The sequence below is a fragment of the Arachis ipaensis genome, chromosome B9 (genome assembly GCF_059453495.1).
Source record: "Arachis ipaensis isolate K30076 ecotype BB chromosome B9, ASM5945349v1, whole genome shotgun sequence".
Taxonomy (NCBI): Eukaryota; Viridiplantae; Streptophyta; class Magnoliopsida; order Fabales; family Fabaceae; genus Arachis; species Arachis ipaensis.
In genome coordinates this window covers 26889765-26917398 of record NC_142444.1, presented here as the reverse complement: position 1 = coordinate 26917398, position 27634 = coordinate 26889765, and the positions used below count along the sequence as shown (strand labels likewise).

Here is a 27634-nt window from a genome sequence, read left to right as displayed (position 1 = left end):
GGAAGACTGTGAACATAAGATGGCATCGTCAAGGATGGGACATCCAAGCTTACCGCCAAGAAACTTTAATATTTTCATAGGCATGCGGTACAGCGGAAAGTTGATTTTAAGGTACCAGGAGTACCTATGCGAGGGAACCAACAAGTTAGAAACTTTTCTACGCACTCTACAACTGGGAATGGAAATAGGCCAAGACAGGATACCGGTAAGCAACCTCAGCAGCAGAGTCAGGAGGGCCCAACATGTAGGCAATGTGGAAAGAATCACCCTGGTAGGCCTTGTTATCTTGGAATGAGAGTCTGCTACAACTGTGGTGAACCAGGGCATAAAGCAAGCAATTGTCCAGAATATATAATGCTATGTGTATGTATGGTCTATGCTATGTGTTGTGGGTATATATAATGCTGGCTTATATATGATTTGTTTAATTTCCTATTATGGCTTGTGTATGTTTAATTAGTTGTCCTCGCGAATCTTTTTATAAAATAAAAGTCTTTTCAAATCTCGATAACACGCCAACCCAATTACAGGCTTAATAATAAATAGTAAAAGTTTCAGTAGAACAAGTTGGTGACACTTGATTTCTAGTATGATCATGACTTACTGGGACTGGGTCGTTACATATTCCAACCATAATTTTTCGTGTCATATGTGCATCATTAGTTCCTTTTTCAATATATTTTGAGAATTCATTACATTACTTCATCTTCAGTGATTCTCAACTTTTTAAATGAACACAATCTTTTTCTACTATTTAAAAATTTTGTTGTCTTCTTTTCTTTGTATTATAAGCTTTTACGAAGATTAATTGTTTGGTTTCTTTCCACGGTTTGCTATGGTTTCTTCATGACCAATGGTTTGCTAGGCCATTACCATTCCACAAGTTATACTCTCTCATGTAATCATTACTCAGTTTACTCCACCAATAAACATTAATTGAGTAACACTTTATCATCATGTATCTGTCATTTACGTATAGTAGTCTGTTACATTCTCGATGAAATAGTAACCTTTTCTTCTTGATCTTCATTTGCTATCCGTAAAAAGTCATTCAATAATTACCTCTAAGCTATAGCTTCACAGATATGACATCCATAGTATCATCATTTTGAAAATTATATTTTATATTTTTTACGCAATACTCTTTCCTTCCTTTTTCTTTCAATTGCATTCTATAAATACAGCACTACAAGGATTTTTTGCTTTTACAAACACATATGGTTAAGTTTATAAATGTTGTTGTCCTCTTCACCAGTTTCATTCATGTTACTTTTAATAAAATAGTTACATTTGTGTATCTCTAGAAGATTTATTTCCCCAAAAGATATTTGTATTTTCTTTTATTAAACTTTCATATCCAACTTCAGTTCATTTATTTTTTAGTTCTTACTTCAATACTACCAGTCTGTGCTACTTATCTTGCTAGAATAATTCAGATTTTCTCATATCAGATGGAGACCTAACAAAGCTCTCATAAATTGGTGGAAGAGAGTCGTATTTTTTACCTATATATCAACCCATTTTTGGTATTATATGCTCCCTCACAACAAGAACCTTTTCGTTATTGATTTTTATTTATTTAATAATTCTGGTTTGTTCCTAATGTTTAGTTGATTCCATACATATTCATACATAAATCTAATTTTATATTATGGTCACAGAACATCCATGAGCTTCCCAGCATATTATACAGAGAGTACAAGAAATCCTTTGAGGATAAAATGGTGATTATTGACTCCAAACATAACCAGATTCAGTTACGTATTCTAAGAGGTCATTCGAATGCTTTTATAATCGAAGGTCTTGATAACTTAGTTAATCTCTATAGATTATTCAATTAAGGTACCATTAAGCTAAGGTATCTCTACAAGGACATCTTCTTTGTCATCATGGTTAGAGACATGTTCATGAATAAATTGTCTGCCAGTGTTTATGATATGAAGTTACTGTTACATTCAATATTTACGTCTAAAGGTAAAGATCGTATATTAGAAAATCACTATGTACTTGAGTCTGTTCACTACCAAAAAGCTACTTATAAGCCATCAAAGAAGAATCACAAACGTTACAAGCATTCATCTAAAAAGAATATGAAGCTGCATCTACATTGAGAAGTTCTCCTAAGTTAGTGTCCACCACTTTCGTTAAAAAATCACAACCAAAACAGAACATGCATTCAGTTAGTTGTTAATCGACATTAATTGATCTAAATGTTGTTCCTCTGGATAACCATCACCAACTCAACTCTGAAAGTGTCACATATTTTGATCCAGTGATTAGCTCTAAAGGGATTTCTCACCTTGAACCAATTATAAATTATCAAAAGATTATACCAGTGCAGTTTTATGATTCCTTTAAGCTATATATCCAGTGAGGAACAGATTATTGTTATTACGAACCACCATCCTTCTTCTGCTGGATATAATGCTCATTCTTTTTTTGAGTTTCTCCCTACTAAGGATCCCAACTCTTCATATGATGATGAGTATGTTTCATTGTAGAACAAGAATTTCTTTTTGGTTCATTGTTAATGTGTTTTTTTTTTTTTTTAATTCTGAAAATATTATATTTAACTCAAACTAATTAAATATGTACAATGTGTTACTTATTTTTTTTTCATTTTGTATCTTTTAGATACTACCAATCAAGTTTGTCTTCAAAGCATTCCCTAATATGTGTACTCATGTTAGGCTCATTATGGAAGGTGGCCGGTCATACAACATGACTTTACGATGGACATTTTCCAATCGTTTATTTGAGGTGTTCATGACCAATGGATGGAGAGAATTTTTGACTGAGAACCACCTTAGGCCTGGAAGTGTAGTGAGGCTCACAGTTAAATCAATTGATGAGACTATTATGCTAGCTGAAATCATGAAGATCTGAATTCTTGCTTTATTTTGGATGATAAGATCATTAGGATTAGATTTCAAGTTTGTTAAGTATTTTGTATTTTGTTTAGTAATCCTCTGAACCATTCTTTCGTTGAATAGTTATAAGTGTTTACCTCTTTCACGAGCCATTCTTAGTCATGGTTTTAAGGGAGGTTTTATGGTTCAGTGAGTTACTTTAAAATTTGTTCGTCTTTCCGTGTAATATCTAATCCTAAGTTATTAATTTCTATTTTGGTATTTATTTATTTTATCATTTATCTTTACATGATTTTTTTACTAAATTATTCGATTCAATCTTACAATTGTTAATTACATAGCAATATGCTCATCGATAACCTCTCCTCTCAACTTCGTTTTTAAATATGTTACTAAAACTATGCTGAAACTTAATTCAAAGTTTTCATCAGCTTAGTTCTAACCTTTTTTTTGTGACTCAGACATTTTTTTGTTAACCAACATTATTTTAACATGAATTGACCATATTTTAGACAAAAACAAATGCTTGATTTTGAATACTAAGATTGGAAGTCATGCGACGGGAACATTATATAAATCGTATTTTTCATGGACATTTTTCAGTTACTTAACCATAATGTATTTCTTTACACTTTCATTGGAGCTAACATCTTCAAGTACACATGTACAATCAATAGATTTCGTTACATTACTCTTTTTTCATTCACTAATGTTCAAGTTTTAGAACATACATATGATTTTGACTCTATTTAAAGAATTAGTTATTTCTTTCCAATTTTTTAGGTAGCTTTTATATTTTTAGTTACATGATTTCTCACATTTTGAATCACATGAAATTTTAAATAAATTTTTACAATCTCCCGCCACCTTTATATTTTTGAATGTTTACATCATTTATACTTCAGATATACCTCATGGTCATACTTTCCACTTTGTTAAGTATTATCAGGTAATAGATTAATTCAGCAGAATATAAGCTTAGTCCTAAGTTAGCTAGGTTGAGGAGGATTTGTATCATCAAGGAGAAGAGAAATAGAAAAATACAAGCTTCCATGCAGAATGCTTTTGAGAATGGTAATATGATCATTATACTCATATGGTTTCTAAGTTTTTTATATTTTTCTTAATCTTTTTTAACATACTATGTATACTAATACCAGATTTTGCAAACAACATATTGGTTCCAATGATGAGAAGGTCCCACATGATTTCTAATAACAACATAATAGATTTTTGTTCATTGTAACACCCTACCACACTGAGCTTTACGCTTAAGTCGTAAAATAGAGGTGATGTGGTATTACGACCTCTAAAATAAAATGTGTACATACAATAGTAGAAGAATTATAATATGCTAGGAGCCTTGAAGAATAAAGGAAATAAAAATCGCTAAATAAAAGCGCAACGCTCAAGAAACGAGTTAACTTGCATGCTAAGAAGACTATAGCTGCTAAACATAAGATAATAAAAGTAGGAATAGAGTGCCAAAGATATAAACTAACAAGCTCCTAACTTAGCCCGCGAAGTCAAGACTGGCCGGAGAATATTTACACATATATACATACATATCCAAAATCCAAAGGTACATAAACGCAATCCTGCCTCTCCATAAACCTCTAAGAGGATAAAAAAGAATAAGTTATGCGGAGAGAAGGCTAAGTACATATATATATATATCATAGCACAACAAAACAACCACGTAACCACTTCGCCTCAGGTATCTAGATGCCTAGTGAGATGCCTCTCGACCTGCATCTGAAAAACAACAACATAGTATGGAATGAGAACCGGAGGTTCTCAGTATGGTAAAGGTGCCACACACATAATATATAAGGTCCTGGAAACGCCAAAGGCAATCCTAGAACGCCGACACTCAGATTATAGAGCTTAAATTATTAAACAAAAGCCATAAAAGGTGGTTCTCTAAGAATATCTAAACCTAAATTAAATTAATCTTAAATCTAAGTCTCATACTGCCATTCCTCCATACCTCCAACTCCATCATGCATTTCACAGACAAATAAACAGATAGAGGCAAGCACAAGAAGGTTACAAATACTGCAGGTAACAAATATACATTTAACATGGTAAGTACATTTAGGCACACCCATCTAAAGCACAAGCAAGTAATTCAAGTAATATGCATATGATGCATGCCTATCCTACGGCTGATGAGGCTCATCTGTCGATTATCCAGCCAACCCGACAAGTCCAAAAACCCTAGACTGTCCCCTGACGTGCATCCCCAAGAGTATATGCATAGCTTTTTCTCAAATAATCAATATTGCTCAATGGGGGTTACATTCCCGGGAATTTATAGTGCCCGGTTGGTGCACGAAATTGTGATCTAGATGTGAAATTGTTATTCGAAATTGATTCCCTGGCAATGGCTCCAAAAACGTGTGCATAATACCATGGTCCAAACATAACTTCACAACTTCGCGCAACTAACCAGCAAGTGCACTGGGTCGTCCAAGTAATACCTTGCGTGAGTAAGGGTCGAATCCCACGGAGATTGTTGGTATGAAGCAAGCTATGGTCATCTTGTAAATCTCAGTCAGGCGGATTAAATTGTTTTAAGAAATTATAGTGGATGAAAATAAATAAAATATAAAATAGGATAGTGGTACTTATGTAATTCATTGGTGAGAATTTCAGATAAGTGTATAGAGATGCTTTCGTCCCTCTGAACCTCTGCTTTCCTGCTGTCTTCATCCAATCCTTCCTACTCCTTACCATGGCAAGCTGTATGTAGGGCATCACCGTTGTCAATGGCTACTTCCCATCCTCTCTGTGAAAATAGTCCGATGCGCTGTCACTGCATGGCTAATCATTTGGAGGTTCTCGATCATACTGGAATAGGATTCACCCTCCTTTTGCGTCTGTCACTACGCCCAGTACTCGCGAGTTTGAAGTTCGTCACAGTCATCCCTTCTCGGATCCTACTCGGAATACCACAGACAAGGTTTAGACTTTCCGGATCTCAGGAATGGCCATCCATGGGTTCTAACTTATACCACAAAGATTCCAATATCTCGGACTTGGTCCTCTGTATTAGATATCCAAGAGATACTCATTCTAGCTTGTTGCATGTAGAACGGACGTGTTTGTCAAGCATGCGTTCATAAGTGAGAATGATGATGAGCGTCACATAATCATCACATTCATCATGTTCTTGGGTAAGAATGGATATCTTAGAAGCGGAATAAGTTGAATTGAATAGAAAAATAGTAGTACTTTGTATTAATTCATGAGGAACAGCAGAGCTCCACACCTTAATCTATGGTGTGTAGAAACTCTACCATTGAAAATACATAAGTGATAAGGTCCAAGCATGGCCGAATGGCCAGCCCCCATGATCTAAGAACTAAACGTCCCAACATGTCTAATACAATAGTAAAATGTCCTATATATACTAGACTAGCTACTAGGGTTTATAGAAATAAGTAATTGATGCAGAAATCCACTTCTGGGGCCCACTTGGTGTGTGCTTGGGCTGAGTTTGAAGTTTACACGTGGAGAGCTCATTCTTGGAGTTGAACGCCAGTTTGTAACATGTTTCTGGCGTTGAACTCCACTTTGCAACTTGTTTCTGGCGCTGAACGCCAGACTGCAACATGGAACTGGCGTTCAACGCCAGTTTTCGTCATCTAAACTCGGGCAAAGTATGGACTATTATATATTGCTGGAAAGCCCTTGATGTCTACTTTCCAACGCAATTGGAAGCACACCATTTAGAGGTCAGAATCCAACAGCATCTGCAGTCCTTCTTCAACCTCTGAATCTGATTTTTGCTCAGGTCCCTCAATTTCAGCCAGAAAATACCTGAAATCACAGAAAAACACACAAACTCATAGTAAATTCTAGAAATGTGATTTTTAATTAAAAACTAATAAAAATATACTAAAAACTAACAAAATCATACTAAAAATTATGTAAAAATAATGCCAAAAAGCGTATAAATTATCCGCTCATCACAACACCAAGCACATGGTTAGGGACAGCTTAGTTTAGCCGCTTAGGCCAGGATTTTATTCCTTTAGGCCCTCCTATCCACTGATGCTCAAATCCTTGGATCTTTTTTATTTACCCTTGCCTTTTGGTTTTAAGGGTTATTGGCTTTTTCTGCTTACTTTTTCTTTTTCTCTTTTTTTTTTTGCTATTATTTATTTTATTTTATTTTTTTTGCAAGCTTTGTATTCACTGCTTTTTCTTGCTTCAAGAATCATTTTTATGATTTTTCAGATTATCAAATAACATGTCTCCTTGTCATCATTCTTTCAAGAGCCAACATATTTAACATTCATAAACAACAACTTCAAAAGACATATGCACTATTCAAGCATACATTCAGAAAATAAAAAGTATTGTCACCACATCAAAATAATTAAACTAGTTTCAAGGATGAATTCGAAACCATGTACTTCTTGTTCTTTTGTAATTAAAACATTTTTCATTCAAGAGAGGTGATGGATTCATATTCACTACTTTAAGGCATAGACACTTAAATACTAATGATCATGTAATAAGACACAAACATAAATAAACATAAAGCTCAAAAATCGAAAAACAGTAAATTTAAGAACAAGGAATAAGTCCACCTTAATGATGGTGGCGTTTTCTTCTTGAGGAACCAATGATGTCCTTGAGCTCTTCTATGTCTTTTCCTTGTCTTTGTTGCTCCTCCCTCATAGCTCTTTGATCTTCTCTAATTTCATGGAGGATGATGGAGTGCTCTTGGTGCTCCTATCCTTAGTTGCTCCCAATGATTGTGTGGAGGAAAATATATCCCCTGAGGTATCTCAGGGATCTCTTGATTTGTAGTCAAATGTTCTACCACTGAGCTATAGACCCTTGAGATGAATCTCTCCATCTCCTATGACTCGGAGGTGGAAGCTTTTGTCTTCCCTTTCCTCTTTCTAGAGGTTTCTCTGGCCTTAGGTGCCATCAGGTTATGGAAAAACAAAAAAAACTATTCTTTTACCACACCAAACTTAGAATGTTGCTCGCCCTCGAGCAAAAGAAGAAAGAATAGTAGTAGAAGAAGAAGATATGGAGGAGATAGAGGGATGTGTGTATTCGGCTATATGGGTGGGCTTGGGTGGGGAAGAGATTTTGAATTTTGAAGGTAGCTGGGGTGTATGGATGTGAGTGGTGAATGGAAAATAGAATGGATGACTGTGAATGGAGAGAGAGAGGGTGATATAGGATTATGAGGAGGGAAGGTGAGTGGAGATATGTAGGGATCCTGTGGGATCCACAGATCCTGAGGTGATCCTGTGGGGTCCACAGATCCTGAGGTGTCAAGGATTTACATCCCTGCACCAATTAGGCATGTAAAATGTCTTTGCATGCATTTCTGGCGTTTAAACGCCGAAGTGATGCTTGTTCTGGGCGTTCAATGCCCATGTGCAGCATGTTTCTGGCGTTGAACGCCAGCTTCATGCTTGTTTCTAGCGTTCAGCGCCAGCTCTTCTCAGGGTGTATTCCTGGCATTTAAACACCAGGATGTTGCTTGTTTTGGGCGTTCAACACCAGATCCATGCTCTGTTCTGGCGTTGAACGCCAGCCAGATGCTTGATGAGCGGATACTTTATACGCTTTCTGGCATTGTTTTTAGTATGTTTTTAGTAGGATCTAGTTACTTTTAGGGATGTTTTTATTAGTTTTTATGTTAAATTCACATTTCTGGACTTTACTATGAGTTTGTGTGTTTTTCTGTGATTTCAGGTATTTTCTGGCTGAAATTGAGGGACTTGAGCAAAAATCAGATTCAGAGGTTGAAGAAGGACTGCTGATGTTGTTGGATTCTGACTTCCCTGCACTCAAAGTAACATTTCTGGAGCTACAGAACTCCAAATGGCGCACTTCCAATTGCGTTGGAAAGTAGACATCTAGGGCTTTCCAGAAATATATAATAGTCCATACTTTGTTTGAGTTTAGACGATGCAAAAAAGCGTTGAACGCCAGTTCTACGCTGCAGTCTGGAGTTAAACGCCAGAAACACGTCACGAACCAGAGTTGAACGCCAAAAACACGTTACAACTTGGCGTTCAACTCCAAAAGAAGCCTCTGCACGTGTAAACTTCAAGCTCAGCCCAAGCACACACCAAGTGGGCCCCGGAAGTGGATTTATGCATCAATTACTTACTTCTATAAACCCTAGTAGCTAGTTTAGTATAAATAGAACTTTTTACTATTGTATTTACATGATCGGATGATCTTTAGTTTCATCTATTGATCACGTTTGGGGGGGCTGGCCATTCGACCATGCCTGAATCTTCATCACTTATGTATTTTCAACGGTAGAGTTTCTGCACTCCATAGATTAAGGTGTGGAGCTCTGCTGTGCCTCATGATTTAATGCAAAGTACTACTGTTTTTCTATTCAATTCAACTTATTCCGCTTCTAAGATATCCATTCGTACCCAAGAACATGATGAATATGATGATTATGTGACGCTCATCATCATTCTCACTTATGAACGCGTGCCTGACAACCACTTCCGTTCTACATGCAAACAAGCTAGAATGAGTATTTCTTAGATATCTAATACAGAGGACCGAGTCCGAGATATTAGAATCTTCGTGGTATAAGTTAGAACCCATGGATGGCCATTCCTGAGATCCGGAAATTCTAAACCTTGTCTGTGGTATTCCGAATAGGATCTGGGAAGGGATGGCTGTGACGAACTTCAAACTCGCGAGTGCTGGGCATAGTGACAGATGCAAAAAGAGGGTGAATCCTATTCCAGTATGATCGAGAACCTCCAGATGATTAGTCGTGCCGTGACAGAGCATTTAGACCTTTTTCACAGAGAGGATGGGATGTAGCCATTGACAACGGTGATGCCTTACAGAAAGCTTGCCATGGAAAGGAGTAGGAATGATTGGATGAAGACAGCAGGAAAGCAGAGGTTCAGAGGAATGAAAGCATCTCTATACGCTTATCTGAAATTCTCACCAATGATTTACATAAGTATCTCTATCTTTATTTTCTGTTTATTTATTATTATCTCCAAAACTCCATACCCATTTGATATCCGCCTGACTGAGATTTACAAGATGACCATAGCTTGCTTCATACCAACAATCTCCGTGGGATCGACCCTTACTCACGTAAGGTTTTATTACTTGGACGACCCAGTGCACTTGCTGGTTAGTTGTATCGAAGTTGTGAATGAAAAACGATTTATTAAGACGTGTGTACTGAGTTTTTGGCGCTGTTGCCTGAGATCACAATTTCGTGCACCAAGTTTTTGGCGCCGTTGCCGGGGATTGTTCGAGTTTGGACAACTGACGGTTCATCTTGTTGCTCAGATAAGGTAATTTTCTTTTTGTTTTATTTTCAAAAAAAAAAAATTTTCAAGAATCTTTCAAAAAAGTTTTTCCCTTTGATTTCGAAAATTATTTTAAAATTTTTAAGAATGAATTCTAAAGTTTCAAAATGGTATGCTGAAGTTTGGCTGGCCATTAAGCTTTAGACTAACCTGGTATGATTCCTGGAATCTTGATTGAGGACTTTGAATTCATTGCTTCTTTTTTCCTATAGGTTTTCAAAAGAAATAAAAATATACAAAAATCCAAAAAAATTAATAAAATCATAAAATCAAAAATATTTTTTGTTTCTTGTTTGAGTCTTGAGTCAATTTTTACGTTTGGTGTCAATTGCATTTTTTCTAAAAATTTATGCATTTTTCGAAAATTCATGCATTCATAGTGTTCTTCATGATCTTCAAGTTGTTCTTGGTAAGTCTTCTTGTTTGATCTTGATGTTTTCTTATTTTGTGTCTTTTGTTGTTTTTCATGTGCATCTTTGCATTCATAGTGTCTAAGCATTAAAGATTTCTAAGTTTGGTGTCTTGCATGTTTTCCTTGCATAAAAAATTTTTCAAAAAAATATGTTCTTGATGTTCATCATGATCTTCAAAGTGTTCTTGGTGTTCATCTTGACATTCATAGTGTTCTTGCATGCATCATGTGTTTTGATTCATAATTTTCATGTTGTGAGTCATTTTTTATGTTTTTCTCTCTCATCATTAAAAATTCAAAAATCAAAAATATATCTTTCCCTTTTTCTCTCATAAATTTTCGAAAATTTGAGTTGACTTTTTCAAAATTTTTAAAATCTAGTTGTTTCTTATGAGTCAAATCAAATTTTCAAATTGAAAAAATCTTATCTTTTTCAAAAATCGTATCTTTTTCATTTTTCTTATTTATTTTCGAAAATTTTAAAAATATTTTTCAAAAATATTTTTCTTAATTTTATATCATAATTTTCGAAAATATCATCAATAATTAATGTTTTGATTCAAAAATTTCAAGTTTGTTACTTACTTGTTAAGAAAGATTCAAACTTTAAGTTCTAAAATCATATCTTGTGATTTCTTGTGAATCAAGTCATTAATTGTGATTTTAAAAATCAAATCTTTTTCAAAACTAATTTCAATCATATCCTTTCAAAAATATCTTTTTCTTATCTTTTTCAAAATCATATCTTTTTAATCATACCTTTTCATATCATATCTTTTTCAAATATCTTTTCTAACTTCTTATCTTCTTATCTTTTAAAAATTGATTTTTAAAATTTGTTTCAACTAAATAATTAACTTTTTGTTTGTTTCTTATCTCTTTCAAAACTACCTAACTAACTATCCCTCTCTAATTTTCGAAAATACCTCCCTCTTTTTCAAAAATTCTTTTTAGTTAATTAATTGTTTAAATTTTAATTTAATTTTAATTCTCCTTTAATTTTTGAAAATCATCAACTTCTTTTCAAAAATTAATTTTCGAAATTTCCTCTCCCTCATCTCCTTCTATTTATTTATTCATCTACTAACACTTCTCCTCACCCAAAATTTCGAACCCCTTCTCTCTTCTGAGTTCGAATTCTTCTCTTCTTCGTTCTCTTTCTTCTTTTCTTCTACTCACACAAGGGAACCTCTATACTGTAGTAAAAAGGATCCCTATTATTATTTTCTGTTCCCTTCTTTTTCATATGAGCAGGAGCAAGGACAAGAACATTCTTGTTGAAGCAGATCCTGAACCTGAAAGGACTCTGAAAAGGAAACTAAGAGAAGTTAAAATACAACAATCCAGAGACAACCTTACAGGAATTTTTGATCACGAAGAGGAGATGGCAGCCGAAAATAATAATAATGCAAGGAGGATGCTTGGTGACTTTACTGCACCTAATTCCAATTTACATGGAAGAAGCATCTCCATCCCTGCCATTAGAGCAAACAACTTTGAGCTGAAACCTCAATTAGTTTCTCTGATGCAGCAGAACTGCAAGTTTCATGGACTTCCATCTGAAGATCCTTTTCAGTTTTTAACTGAATTCTTGCAGATCTGTGATACTGTTAAGACCAATGGGGTTGATCCCGAGGTCTACAGGCTCATGCTTTTCCCGTTTGCTGTGAGAGACAGAGCTAGAATATGGTTGGATTCTCAACCTAAAGATAGCCTGAACTCTTGGGATAAGCTGGTCAAGGCTTTCTTAGCCAAGTTCTTTCCTCCTCAAAAGCTGAGTAAGCTTAGAGTTGATGTTCAAACCTTCAGACAGAAAGAAGGTGAATCCCTCTATGAAGCTTGGGAGAGATATAAGCAACTGACCAAAAAGTGTCCTTCTGACATGCTTTCAGAATGGACCATCCTGGATATATTCTATGATGGTCTGTCTGAATTAGCTAAGATGTCATTGGATACTTCTGCAGGTGGATCCATTTACCTAAAGAAAACGCCTGCAGAAGCTCAAGAACTCATTGACATGGTTGCAAATAACCAGTTCATGTACACTTCTGAGAGGAATCCTGTGAGTAATGGGACGCCTCAGAAGAAGGGAGTTCTTGAAATTGATACTCTGAATGCCATATTGGCTCAGAATAAAATATTGACTCAACAAGTCAATATAATTTTTCAGAGTCTGAATGGAATGCAAACTGCATCCAACAGTACTCAAGAGGCATCTTCTGAGGAAGAAGCTTATGATCCTGAGAACCCTGTAATAGCAGAGGTAAATTACATGGGTGAATCCTATGAAAACACCTATAACCCCTCATGGAGAAATCACCCAAATTTCTCATGGAAGGATCAACAAAAGCCTCAACAAGGCTTTAATAATGGTGGAAGAAACAGGTTTAACAATAGTACACCTTTTCCATCATCCACTCAGCAACAGACAGAGAATTCTGAGCAGAATCCATCTAGCTTAGCAAATTTAGTCTCTGATCTATCTAAGGCCACTCTGAGTTTCATGAATGAAACAAGGACATCCATTAGAAATTTGGAGGCACAAGTGGGCCAGCTGAGTAAGAAGATCACTGAAACCCCTCCTAGTACTCTCCCAAGCAATACAGAAGAGAACCCAAAGAGGGATTGCAAGGCCATTGATATAACCATCATGGCCGAATCCAAGGAGGAAGCGGAGGATGTGAATCCCAAGGAGGAAGACCTCCTGGGACGTCCAGTGATCAACAAGGAGTTTCCCTTTGAGGAACCAAAGGAATCTAAGGCTCATTTAGAGACCATAGAGATTCCATTGAACCTCCTTATGCCCTTCATGAGCTCTGATGAGTATTCTTCTTCTGAAGAGAATGAGGATGTTACTGAAGAGCAAGTTGCCAAGTACCTTGGTGCAATCATGAAGCTGAATACCAAACTATTTGGTAATGAGACTTGGGGAGATGAACCTCCCCTGTTCACCAATGAACTAAATGCATTGGATCAACTGAGATTGCCTCAGAAGAAACAGGATCCTGGAAAGTTCCTAATACCTTGTACCATAGGCACCATGACCTTTGAGAAGGATCTATGTGACCTGGGGTCAGGAATAAACCTCATGCCACTCTCTGTAATGGAGAAACTGGGAATCTTTGAGGTACAAGCTGCTAGAATCTCATTAGAGATGGCAGACAATTCCAGAAAACAGGCTTATGGACAAGCAGAGGACATGTTAGTAAAGGTTGAAGGCCTTTACATCCCTGCTGATTTCATAATCCTAGATACTGGGAAGGATGAGGATGAATCCATCATCCTTGGAAGACCCTTCATAGCCACAGCAAGAGCTGTGATTGATGTGGACAGAGGAGAATTGATCCTTCAACTAAATGAGGTCAACCTTGTGTTTAAAACTCAAGGATCTCTATCTGTAACCATGGAGAGGAAGCATGAAAGGCTTTTCTCACTGCAGAGTCAACCAGAGCCCCCACAGTCAAACTCTAAGTTTGGTGTTGGGAGGCCACAACCAAACTTTAAGTTTGGTATTGAACTCCCATATCCAAACTCTAAGTTTGGTGTTGGGAAGTCTCAACAATGATCTGAACATCTGTGAGGCTCCATGAGAGCTCACTGTCAAGCTATTGACATTAAAGAAGCGCTTGTTGGGAGGCAACCCAATTTTTATTTATCTAATTTTATTTTTATTCTTATTGTTCTTTCATGTTTTATTAGGGTCATGATCATGTGAAGTCACAAAATAAATAGAAAAATCAAAAACAGAATCAAAAATAGCAGAAGAAAAATCACACCCTGGAGGAAGGGCTTACTGGCGTTTAAACGCCAGTAAGGAGCATCTGGCTGGCGTTCAACACCAGAACAGAGCATGGATCTGCCGTTGAATGCCAGAAACAAGCAGCATCTTGGCGTTCAGACGCCAGGAATGCACACTGAGGAAAGCTGGCGCTGAACGCCAGAAACAAGCATAGAACTGGCATTCAATGCCAGAAACATGCTGCATCTGGGCGTTGAACGCCCAGAACAAGCATCAATTCGGCGTTTAAACGCCAGAATTGCATGCAAAGGCATTTTACATGCCTCAATGGTGCAAGAATGTAAATCCTTGACACCTCAGGATCTGTGGACCCCATGGGATCATCTCAGCATCTGTGGACCCCACAGGATCTCCACCTACCTCCACTTATACTCTCCCCTCTTCTCATTCATCCTCTCTTCCCAATAAACACCTTTCCCCAAAACCCTTCACCAATCACCTCAATCTCTCTCTTCCCTATTACCCATTCACCACTCACATCCATCCACTCTTCCCCATAAACCTACCTCATAAACCCCACCTACCTTCAAAATTCAAAATCACTTTCCCACCCCATATGGCCGAACCTTAACCCCTCTCCCTCCACTATATAAACCTCTCCATTCTTCTTCATTATCACACAACACAACCCTCTCATCCCCTTCTTGGCCGAAACACAACCCTCTTTCCCTCTCTTCCATATCTTCTTCTTCTTCTTCTTTTCTTTCTTCTCTTGCTCGAGGGCGAGCAATATTCTAAGTTTGATGTGGTAAAAGCATAAGCTTTTTGTTTTTTCATTACCATTGATGGCACCTAAGACCGGAGAATTCTCTAGAAAAGGGAAAGGAAAGACAAAAGCTTCCACCTCCGAGTCATGGGAGATGGAAAGATTCATCTCCAAAGCCCATCAAGACCACTTCTATGATGTTGTGGCCAAGAAGAAGGTGATCCCCGAGGTCCCTTTCAAACTCAAGAAAAATGAGTATCCGGAGATCCGACATGAGATCCAAAGAAGAGGTTGGGAAGTTCTAACAAACCCCATCCAACAAGTCGGAATTCTAATGGTTCAAGAGTTCTATGCTAATGCATGGATCACTAGGAACCATGATCAAAGTAAGAACCCAAACCCAAAGAATTATCTCACCATGGTTCGGGGGAAATACTTAGATTTTAGTCCGAAAAATGTGAGGTTGGCGTTCAACTTGCCAATGATGGAAGAGAACGCACGCCCCTACACAAGGAGAGTCAACTTTGATCAAAGGTTGGACCAAGTCCTCATGGACATATGTGTGGAAGGAGCTCAATGGAAGATTGACTCAAAAGGCAAACCAGTTCAACTGAGAAGACAGGACCTTAAGCCTGTAGCTAGAGGATGGTTGGAGTTCATTCAACGCTCAATCATTCCCACTAGCAACCGGTCTGAAGTTACTATAGACCGGGCCATCATGATCCATAGCATCATGATTGGAGAAGAAGTGGAAGTTCATGAGATTATACCTCAAGAACTCTACAAGGTGGCTGACAAGTCCTCCACTATGGCAAGGTTAGCCTTTCCTCACCTCATTTGCCACCTATGCAATTCGGCTAGGATTAACATAGAGGGAGATATCCTCATTGAAGAGGACAAGCCCATCATTAAGAAAATGATGGAGCAAACAAGAGAGCCTATTCATGGATCTCAAGAGACGCATGAAGAAGCTCATCACCAAGAAATCCCTGAGATGCCTCAAGGGATGCACTTTCCTCCACAGAATTTTTGGGAGCAAATCAACACCTCCCTAGGAGAATTAAGTTCCAACATGGGACAATTAAGGGTGGAACATCAAGATCACTCCATCATCCTCCATGAAATTAGAGAAGATCAAAGAGCAATGAGGGAGGAGCAACAAAGATAAGGAAGAGACATAGAAGAGCTCAAGGACATCATTGGTTCCTCAAGAAGGAAATGCCACCATCACTAAGGTGGACTCATTCCTTGTTCTCAAATTTTCTGTTTTTCGTTTTCTTTATGTTAAGTGCTTATCTATGTTAGTGTCTTATTACATGATCATCAGTATTTAGTAACTTTGTCTTAAAGTTATGAATGTCCTATGAATCCATCACCTCTCTTAAATGAAAAATGTTTTTAATTCAAAAGAACAAGAAGTACATGAGTTTTGAATTTATCCTTGAACTTAGTTTAATTATATTGATGTGGTGACAATACTTTTTGTTTTCTAAATGAATGCTTGAACAGTGCATATGTCTTTTGAAGTTGTTGTTTATGAATGTTAAATATGATGGCTCTTGAAAGAATGATGACAAGGAGACATGTTATTTGATAATCTGAAAAATCATAAAAATGATTCTTGAAGCAAGAAAAAGCAGTGAATACAAAGCTTGCAGGAAAAAAAATGCGAAAAAAAAAGAGAAAAAGAAAAAGCAAGCAGAAAAAGCCAATAGCCCTTAAAACCAAAAGGCAAGGGTAAATAAAAAGGATCTGAGGATTTGAGCATCAGTGGATAGGAGGGCCTAAAGGAATAAAATCCTGGCCTAAGCGGCTAAACTAAGCTGTCCCTAACCATGTGCTTGTGGCGTGAAGGTGTCAAGTGAAAACTTGAGACTGAGCGGTTAAAGTCAAGGTCCAAAGCAAAAGCAGAGTGTGCTTAAGAACCCTGGACACCTCTAATTGGGGACTTTAGCAAAGCTGAGTCACAATCTAAAAAGGTTCACCCAGTTATGTGTCTGTGGCATTTATGTATCCGGTGGTAATACTGGAAAACAAAGTGCTTAGGGCAACGGCCAAGACTCATAAAGTAGCTGTGTTCAAGAATCAACATACTGAACTAGGAGAATCAATAACACTATCTGAACTCTGAGTTTCTATAGATGCCAATCATTCTGAACTTCAATAGATAAAGTGAGATGCCAAAACTATTCAAGAGGCAAAAAGCTACAAGTCCCGCTCATCTGATTGGAGCTAAGTTTCATTGATAGTTTAGAATTTATAGTATATTCTCTTCTTTTTATCCTATTTGATTTTCAGTTGCTTGGGGACAAGCAACAATTTAAGTTTGGTGTTGTGATGAGCGGATAATTTATACGCTTTTTGGCATTGTTTTTAGTATGTTTTTAGTAGGATCTAGTTACTTTTAGGGATGTTTTTATTAGTTTTTATGTTAAATTCACATTTTTGGACTTTACTATGAGTTTGTGTATTTTTCTGTGATTTCAGGTATTTTCTAGCTGAAATTGAGGGACTTGAGCAAAAATCAGATTCAGAGGTTGAAGAAGGACTGCTGATGCTGTTGGATTCTGACCTCCCTGCACTCAAAGTGGAATTTATGGAGCTACAGAACTCCAAATGGTGCGCTTCCAATTGCGTTGGAAAGTAGACATCCAGGGATTTCCAGAAATATATAATAGTCCATACTTTGTCTGAGTTTAGATGACGCAAAAGGGCGTTGAACGCCAGTTCTACGCTGCAGTCTAGAGTTAAACGCCAGAAACACGTCACGAACCAGAGTTGAACGCCAAAAACACGTTACAACTTGGCGTTCAACTCCAAAAGAAGCCTCTGCACGTGTAAACTTCAAGCTCAGCCCAAGCACACACCAAGTGGGCCCCGGAAGTGGATTTATGCATCAATTACTTACTTCTGTAAACCCTAGTAGCTAGTTTAGTATAAATAGAACTTTTTACTATTGTATTTACATGATCGGATGATCTTTAGTTTCATCTATTGATCACGTTTGGGGGGGTTGGCCATTCGGCCATGCCTGAACCTTCATCACTTATGTATTTTCAACGGTAGAGTTTCTGCACTCCATAGATTAAGGTGTGGAGCTCTGCTGTTCCTCATGATTTAATGCAAAGTACTACTGTTTTTCTATTCAATTCAACTTATTCCACTTCTAAGATATCCATTCGCACCCAAGAACATGATGAATGTGATGATTATGTGACGCTCATCATCATTCTCACTTATGAACGCGTGCCTGACAACCACTTCCGTTCTACATGCAAACAAGCTAGAATGAGTATTTCTTAGATATCTAATACAGAGGACCGAGTCCGAGATATTAGAATCTTCGTGGTATAAGTTAGAACCCATGGATGGCCATTCCTGAGATCCGGAAAGTCTAAACCTTGTCTGTGGTATTCCGAATAGGATCTGGGAAGGGATGGCTGTGACGAACTTCAAACTCGCGAGTGCTGGGCGTAGTGACAGACGCAAAAAGAGGGTGAATCCTATTCCAGTATGATCGAGAACCTCCAGATGATTAGTCGTGCCGTGACAGAGCATTTAGACCTTTTTTCACAGAGAGGATGGGATGTAGCCATTGACAACGGTGATGCCTTACAGAAAGCTTGCCATGGAAAGGAGTAGGAATGATTGGATGAAGACAGCAGGAAAGCAGAGGTTCAGAGGAATGAAAGCATCTCTATACGCTTATCTGAAATTCTCACCAATGATTTACATAAGTATCTCTATCTTTATTTTCTGTTTATTTATTATTATTATCTCCAAAACTCCATACCCATTTGATATCCGCCTGACTGATATTTACAAGATGACCATAGCTTGCTTCATACCAACAATCTCCGTGGGATCGACCCTTACTCACGTAAGGTTTTATTACTTGGACGACCCAGTGCACTTGCTGGTTAGTTGTATCAAAGTTGTGAATGAAAAACGATTTATTAAGACGTGCGTACTGAGTTTTTGGCGCCGTTGCCTGAGATCACAATTTCGTGCACCAATGCTCCTTACTGGCGTTTAAACACCAGTAAGTCCTTCCTCCAGGGTGTGATTTTTCTTTTGCTGTTTTTGATTTTGTTTTTAATTTTTGTATTTATTTTGTGACTCCACATGATCATGAACCTAATAAAACATGAAAGAACAATGAAAATAAAAATAAAATTAGATAAATAAAAATTGGGTTGCCTCCCAACAAGCGCTTCTTTAATGTCAATAGCTTGACAGTGGGCTCTCATGGAGCCACACAGGTGATCAGGTCAATTTTATAGACTCCTAACACCAAACTTAGAGTTTGGATATGGGAGTTCAACACCATACTTAGAGTTTGGCTGAGGCCTCCCAACACCAAACTTAGAGTTTGACTGTGGGGGCTTTAGTTGACTTTGAACTGAGAGAAGCTTCTCATGCTTTCTCTCCATGGTTACAGAAGGAGATCCTTGAGTTTTAAACACAAGGTTGTCCTTATTTAGTTGGAGGACCAACTCTCCTCTATCTACATCAATCACAGCTCTTGCTGTGGCTAGGAAAGGTCTTCCAAGGATGATGTATTCATCCTCATCCTTTCCAGTGTCTAGGATTATGAAATCAGCAGGGATGTAAAGGCCTTCAACCTTTACTAACACATCCTCTACTTGTCCATAAGCCTGTTTCATGGATTTTTCTGCCATCTCTAATAAGAATTTGGAAGCCTGTACCTCAAAGATTCCCAGTTTCTCCATTACAGAGAGTGGCATGAGGTTTACCCCTGACCCAAGGTCACATAGAGCCTTCTCAAAGGTCATGGTGCATATGGTACAAGGTATTAGGAACTTTCCAGGATCCTGTTTCTTCTAAGGTAATGTCAGTTGATCCAGATCACTCAGTTCATTGATGAGCACGGGAGGTTCATCTTCCCAAGTCTCATTACCAAATAATTTGGCATTCAGCTTCATGATTGCACCAATGTACTTGGCAACTTGCTCTTCAGTAACATCCTCATTCTCTTCAGAAGAAGAATACTCATCAGAGCTCATGAAGGGCATAAGGAGGTTCAATGGAATCTCTATGGTCTCTAGATGAGCCTCAGATTCCTTTGGTTCCTCAAGGGGAAACTCCCTGTTGATCACTGGACGTCCCAGGAGGTCTTCCTCACTGGGATTCACGTCCTCTCCCTCCCTTGTGGGTTCGGCCATGATTGATATATCAATGGCCTTGCACTCTCTCTTTGGATTCTCTTCTGTATTATTTGGGAGAGTACTAGGAGGTGTTTCAGTGATTTTCTTACAAAGCTGGCTCACTTGTGCCTCCAAATTTCTTATGGAAGACCTTGTTTCACTCATGAAACTTAGAGTAGCCTTGGACAGATCAGAGACTAAGTTTGCTAAATTAGAGGTATTTTGTTCAGAGTTCTCTGTCTGTTGCTGAGAAGATGATGGAAAAGGCTTGCTATTGCTAAACCTGTTTCTTCCACCATTATTAAAGCCTTGTTAAGGCTTTTGTTGATCCTTCCATGAGAGATTTGGATGATTTCTCCATGAGGGATTATAGGTGTTTCCATAAGGTTCACCCATGTAATTCACCTCTGCTATTGCAGGGTTCTCAGGATCATAAGCTTCTTCCTCAGAAGATGCCTCTTGAGTACTGTTGGATGATTCCTTCAATCCATTCAGACTCTGAGAGATCATATTGACTTGCTGAATCAATATTTTATTCTGAGCCAATATGGCATTCAGAGTATCAATTTCAAGAACTCCCTTCTTCTGAGGCATCCCATTATTTACAGAATTTCTCTCGGAAGTATACATGAATTGATTATTTGTAACCATGTCAATAAGTTCTTGAGCTTCTGCAGGCGTTTTCTTTTAGGTGAATGGATCCACCTGCAGAATGGTCCAGTGACATCTTGGAGAACTCAGACAGACCATAATAGAATATATCCAGAATGGTCCATTCTGAAAGCATGTCAGGAGGACACCTTTTGGTCATCTGCTTGTATCATTCCCAAGCTTCATAGAGGGATTCACCATCTTTTTGCTTGAAGGTCTGAACATCCACTCTAAGCTTGCTCAGCTTTTGAGGGGGAAAGAACTTAGCCAAGAAGGCCGTGACCAGCTTATCCCAAGAGTTCAGGCTATCTTTAGGTTGTGAGTCCAACCATGTTCTAGCTATGTCTCTTACAGCAAAAAGGAAAAGCATGAGCCTGTAGACTTCAGGATCTACTCCATTAGTCTTAACAGTCTCACAGATCTGCAAGAACTCAGTTAAAAACTGATAGGGATCTTCTGATGAAAGTCCATGGAATTTTCAGTTCTGTTGCATTAGAGCAACTAATTGAGGTTTCAGCTCAAAAATTGTTTGCTCCAATGGTAGGGATGGAGATGCTTCTTCCATCAAATTTGGAAGTAGGTGTAGTATAATCACCAAGCATCCTCCTTGCATTATTGTTGTTAGGTTCGGCTGCCATCCCCTTTTCTTGTTCGAAATTTTCAATAAGGTTGTCTCTGGATTTTTGTAATTTAGCTTCTCTTAATTTTCTCTTCAGAGTCCTTTCAGGTTCTGGATCAGCTTCAACAAGAATGCATTTTTCCTTGTTCCTGCTCATAAGAAAGAGAAAAGAACAAGAAAAGAAGAGGAATCCTCTATGTCACAGTAAAGAGGTTCCTTATTGTTAGTAGAAGAAGAAAGGGAATAGGGGTGAAGAAGAATGGATAATCCAAACACAAGGGTGAGGATAGGAGCAGTAATTTGAGATGAGGAGATGTGTTAGTGATGAATAAATAAATAGAAGGAGATGAGGGGTGAGAGAATTTCGAAATTTAATAAAAATTAAAATTTAAAGTTAAATTTTGAAAATTAAAGTTTGAAATTAAATTAAAATTAAAACAATTAGTTAATTAAAAAGGAATTTTGAAAAATGAGAGAGGGAATTTTCGAAAATAAGAGAGAGGATTAGTTAGGTAGTTTTGAAAAAGATATGATTGAAACAAAAAGATAAGATTGGTTGAAAAAAAGTTTTGAAATTTGTTTTTGGAAAAGATATGATTGAAATTTAAAAAGATATGATTGAAACAAAAAGATAAGATTTGAAAATTAATTTTAAAAAGATAAGAAGTTAGAAAAGATTTTGAAATTGAATTTGAAAAAGATATGATTGAAATTTTAATTTGAAAAAGATTTGAAAAGAAAATTAAAAAGATTTGATTTTGAAAACTAAAGTTGATTACTTGACTAACAAGAAACTAAAGAGATATGATTCTAGAGTTTAAAGATTGAATCTTTCTTAATAAGCAAGTAACAACTTGAAATTTTTCAATCAATCATATTAAATGTTAGTAAAGATTTTGAAAATTAAGAAATAAAATAAAAAAATTTTGAAAATCAAATTTAAAAAGTTTTCGAAAATATGAAGGTAAAATGAAAAAGATTTGATTTTTGAAAAAGATTTTGAAAAAATAAGATTTTTTTAATTGAAAATTTGATTTGATTCATAAGAAACAATTAAATTTTAAAACTTTTTGACTAAATCAAATCATATTTTCGAAAATTTTGAGTAAAATAAGGAAAAGATTATCATATTTTTTTTAATTTTTGAATTTTTAATGAAGAAAGAGAAAAACATGAAAAAGACTCATAACATAAAAATTATGAATCAAAACACACAATGCATGCAAGAACACTATGAATGTCAAGATGAACACCAAGAACACTTTGAAGATCAAGATGAACATCAAGACTTATTTTTGAAAATTTTTAATGAAAGAAAAACATGCAAGACACTAAATTTAGAAATTTGCAATGCTTAGACAATATGAATGCAAGAATGCATATGAAAAACAAGAAAAGATACAAAACAAGAAAATATGAAGATCAAACAAGAAGACTGGCCAGGAACAACTTGAAGATCATGAAGAACATATGATGAATTTTCGAAAATTCTTGAGAAAAAGAAATACATGCAAGACACCAAACTTAAAAAATTAACTCAAGACTCAAACAAGAAACACAAAAAATATTTTTTATTTTATGATTTTGTAAATTTTTTTGTATTTTTCGAGAATTAATTGGGAAAAACAAAAAAGAAGAAAATATTTTTTTGATTTTTTTTTTCGAAAATAAGAATAATAAAATCAAAAAGGTTAAAATTAAAATAAAGTTACCTAATCTGAGCAACAAGATGAACCGTCAGTTGTCCAAACTCGAATAATCCCTGGCAACGGTGCCAAAAACTTGGTGCACGAAATTGTGATCTAGATGTGAAATTGTTGTTCGAAATTGATTCCCTGGAAATGGCTCCAAAAACGTGTGCATAATACCATGGTCCAAACATAACTTCACAACTTCGCGCAACTAACCAGCAAGTGCACTGGGTCATCCAAGTAATACCTTACGTGAGTAAGGGTCGAATCCCACGGAGATTGTTGGTATGAAGCAAGCTATGGTCATCTTGTAAATCTCAATCAGGCGGATTAAATTGTTTTAAGAAATTATAGTGGATGAAAATAAATAAAATATAAAATAGGATAGTGGTACTTATGTAATTCATTGGTGAGAATTTCAGATAAGTGTATAGAGATGCTTTCGTCCCTCTGAACCTCTGCTTTCCTGCTGTCTTCATCCAATCCTTCCTACTCCTTTCCATGGCAAGCTATATGTAGGGCATCACCGTTGTCAATGGCTACTTCCCATCATCTCTGTGAAAATGGTCCGATGCGCTGTCACTGCATGGCTAATCATCTGAAGGTTCTCGATCATACTGGAATAGGATTCACCCTCCTTTTGCGTCTGTTACTACGCCCAGTACTCGCGAGTTTGAAGTTCGTCACAGCCATCCCTTCCCGGATCCTACTCGGAATACCACAGACAAGGTTTAGACTTTCTGGATCTCAGGAATGGCCATCCATGGGTTCTAACTTATACCACGAAGATTCTAATATCTCGGACTCGGTCCTCTGTATTAGATATCCAAGAGATACTCATTCTAGCTTGTTGCATGTAGAACGGACGTGTTTGTCAGGCACGCGTTCATAAGTGAGAATGATGATGAGCATCACATAATCATCACATTCATCATGTTCTTGGGTGCGAATGGATATCTTAGAAGCAGAATAAGTTGAATTGAATAGAAAAACAGTAGTACTTTGTATTAATTCATGAGGAACAGCAGAGCTCCACACCTTAATCTATGGTGTGTAGAAACTCTACCATTGAAAATACATAAGTGATAAGGTCCAGGTATGGCCGAATTGCCAGCCCCCATGATCTAAGAACTAAACGTCCCAAGATGTCTAATACAATAGTAAAATGTCCTATATATACTAGACTAGCTACTAGGGTTTACAGAAATAAGTAATTGATGCAGAAATCCACTTCTGGGGCCCACTTGGTGTGTGCTTGGGCTGAGCTTGAAGTTTACACGTGGAGAGGTCATTCTTGGAGTTGAACGCCAGTTTGTAACGTGTTTCTGGCGTTGAACTCCACTTTGCAACTTGTTTCTGGCGCTGAACGCCAGACTGCAACATGGAACTTGCGTTCAACGCCAGTTTGCATCGTCTAAACGCAGGCAAAGTATGGATTATTATATATTGCTGGAAAGCCCTGGATGTCTACTTTCTAACGCAATTGGAAGCGCGCCATTTGGAGTTCTGTAGCTCCATAAAATCCACTTTAAGTGCAGGGAGGTCAGAATCCAACAGCATCTGCCGTCCTTCTTCAACCTCTGAATCTGATTTTTGCTCAGGTCCCTCAATTTCAGCCAGAAAATACTTGAAATCACAAAAAAACACACAAACTCATAGTAAAGTCCAGAAATGTGATTTTTAATTAAAAACTAATAAAAATATACTAAAAAGTAACCAAATAATACTAAAAACTATGTAAAAACAATGCCAAAAAGCGTATAAATTATCCGCTCATCACAGGTCACACTTACGTCGTAGGGTCAACAAAGTATCGAGTTTTCAACCTGGTACACATGGTGGCAAGCCACGACACTTAACCCAGGGAATCTCGTATCTCAGATCATTAAATCATTCAAGCCAAATTTCATACATAATCATTCATTACATTTCAGAATCAATTCATCACTTTTCAGCTTTACTTCACCTCCAAGTTATCCCCATTTCCTAACTTCATCTGATTATCAGGTGTAATACTAGTATTCATGACTAAAGGAATGAAAATAGAGGTTTAGAGGTTTGAAATATAGTTTAAAACATTAAAAATCATGTTTGCCGAAATAGGGTCCACGCGTACGCGTAGATGGATACCTCATGTCACGCGTACGCATAGAGCTACTCGCGTCGCACAACCAAAATGCACATTCCACGCGTACGCGTGGGCCATGCGTATAGGTGGACATACGTCATTTTTAAAAATAGCAGCAGATCACCAGAGAGCTGCAAACCTTGCAAATCATAGCAGCATAACCACATATTTATCATCCAAACTTCCGACGGGCATAACTCAATCGTTTTAAATCGTTTTCCTTCCGTTCTTTGGATGACATAAACATCACGAATCCAATTTTTATTTTAAAATAATTTGGGAACAAATTGAAGGTCCAGAAGCCAATTTATGCCTCGCATAAATTTGGCCAAAAACCAACCTTTGCAAAAATATTCAAATCTCAATTTTCAATCAAAACTCCATTCCATTCCTTGTTAAATATGCTAAATCTAACACCATATACCAATAACAAAACTCAACACAACTTTACACCATTTATCAACTACCATTCAATTACACTAAACAATTTCATTTCTCAACAACCCCCTCAAGCTTCCCTTTAATGTTCTTGTAAGCATGTAAACAACCAATCAACCACATTTCTTACCAATTTCAACATCAATAACAATCTCCACCACATATTTAAATTACCAACTATCCAACAAGCACTAACCAAACTTAATCATCAATAACAACATTCAACCATGTTTCCTTCCAAATCAACATAACAACAACCACCATCCATAATCAATTACTAATTATCCACAAACACCAACTAAGTATATTCAATAATAAATTACTAAACATTAAACATACACCTGCATTCCAACTTATCCTATGGTCATCTAGCCCAAGTTTTCACAGAACATTATATATTAAATGCAAGAAACCTAAACCATACCTTGGCCGATTTCCACGTAATGACCAAATCAATTTATTTAAAACCAAGGCAGCCCCTCAAAATTCAATAAACTCTAAGCTCAGCTTCCTCAAAGTTCCAATATTCACAATTTCAAACTCCAATTATTTATTTTTCAACCTAATACACATTTATAACACATATATATCCAATTTAAAACTCAAAGCTCAAATTCAATGAAATTAAAATAGAATTATCGTATTCTCACCTTACCCAAGCTTCACATAAGTAAGAGTGAACGTTTTTCTCAAACTAATTGGATCCTAAAACATCAGAAATCAAAGAAATTCAACATTCCTACTCAAAATTTGAAAATTGGGGGAAAAGGAGGCTGAGAGTGATTAAAAAAGTTACCAGTGAAATTATTCCGGTATAGATGTAGAGCTCGACGCGGTGAACACGTGGCCGCAAACGGTGCAGCGATCGAAGCTTGGACGGAGAAGTTTCGACGTTCGGAGTTCACCTTAAGGGTTTCGGTAAAGTTTCGTTCTCTTCTCCCCTATGTGTGCTTCAGTTTCATTTTTGTTAAAATGAAGGGGAAGAAAGGCTTTGGGCTCACTTAAAAGGGCTGGTCCGGTTGGACCGACGGCCCGGTTTAGACTCGCTTTAACTAGTTCGGTCCAATCTTGGACCGATTTCTTCGAAATTAGTGTCAAAATTCTCGTTTCGATGAGCTCTATCCTAATTTGATATAATATTCACATTTCTAATCTTCCTTATTAAAAACAAATTTATTGCCTAATTATCTACTAATTTATCAGGATTTACATCCTACCCACCTAACAAAGAATTTTGCCCTCAAAATTCAAATTCAGTTACCTGAAAAGAGATGTGGGTAGTCATTTCACATATCTGATTCGAGTTCCCAAGTATGTTCCTTGATACCAGCTCGAATCCAAGCTACTTTTACCAATGAGACTTCCTTCCCGCGTAATCGTTTAATACTGGTGTCATAATTCTCACCAAAATTTCTGGAAGTGTTGGATCTTCTCTTACTTAGATTGGTTCCGTTTCTAGAACATGACTTGTGTCAAGAGTATACTTCCGAAGCTATGACACATGAAACACGTCGTGCAAATTCGAAAGATACGACGGTAAGGCAATTCTATAAGCCACTGGCCCAATTCTCTTCAGGATCTCAAACGGTCCAATATAATGGGGATTCAGTTTCTTAGTCTTAATAGCTCTTTCCACTCTAGTGGTTGGTGTAACTTTCAGAAAAACATGCTCCCCTTCTTCAAATTCCAAAGGCTTCCACCTCTGATCAGCATAACTCTTCTGATGGCTCTGGGATATAAGCATTCGACTACGAATCTTCTTTATCTGTTCAGTAGTTTCACCTATCATCTCAGGCCCTAACAAACTTCTTT

General features: G+C 37.0%; 2 non-coding genes across 2 annotated transcripts; one reads left to right on the top strand and one right to left on the bottom strand.

Moving 5' to 3' along the window:
* Positions 1 to 12402: 12402 nt before the first annotated feature.
* LOC148544089 (small nucleolar RNA R71) lies at positions 12403 to 12510 on the bottom strand. Its single transcript, XR_015900394.1, has one exon. It is a non-coding gene; the product is annotated as a small nucleolar RNA R71 (small nucleolar RNA).
* Positions 12511 to 21076: 8566 nt separating this feature from the next.
* Positions 21077 to 21184, top strand: LOC148544088 (small nucleolar RNA R71). The gene has a single exon (XR_015900547.1). It is a non-coding gene; the product is annotated as a small nucleolar RNA R71 (small nucleolar RNA).
* The last annotated feature ends 6450 nt before the right edge of the window (positions 21185 to 27634 follow it).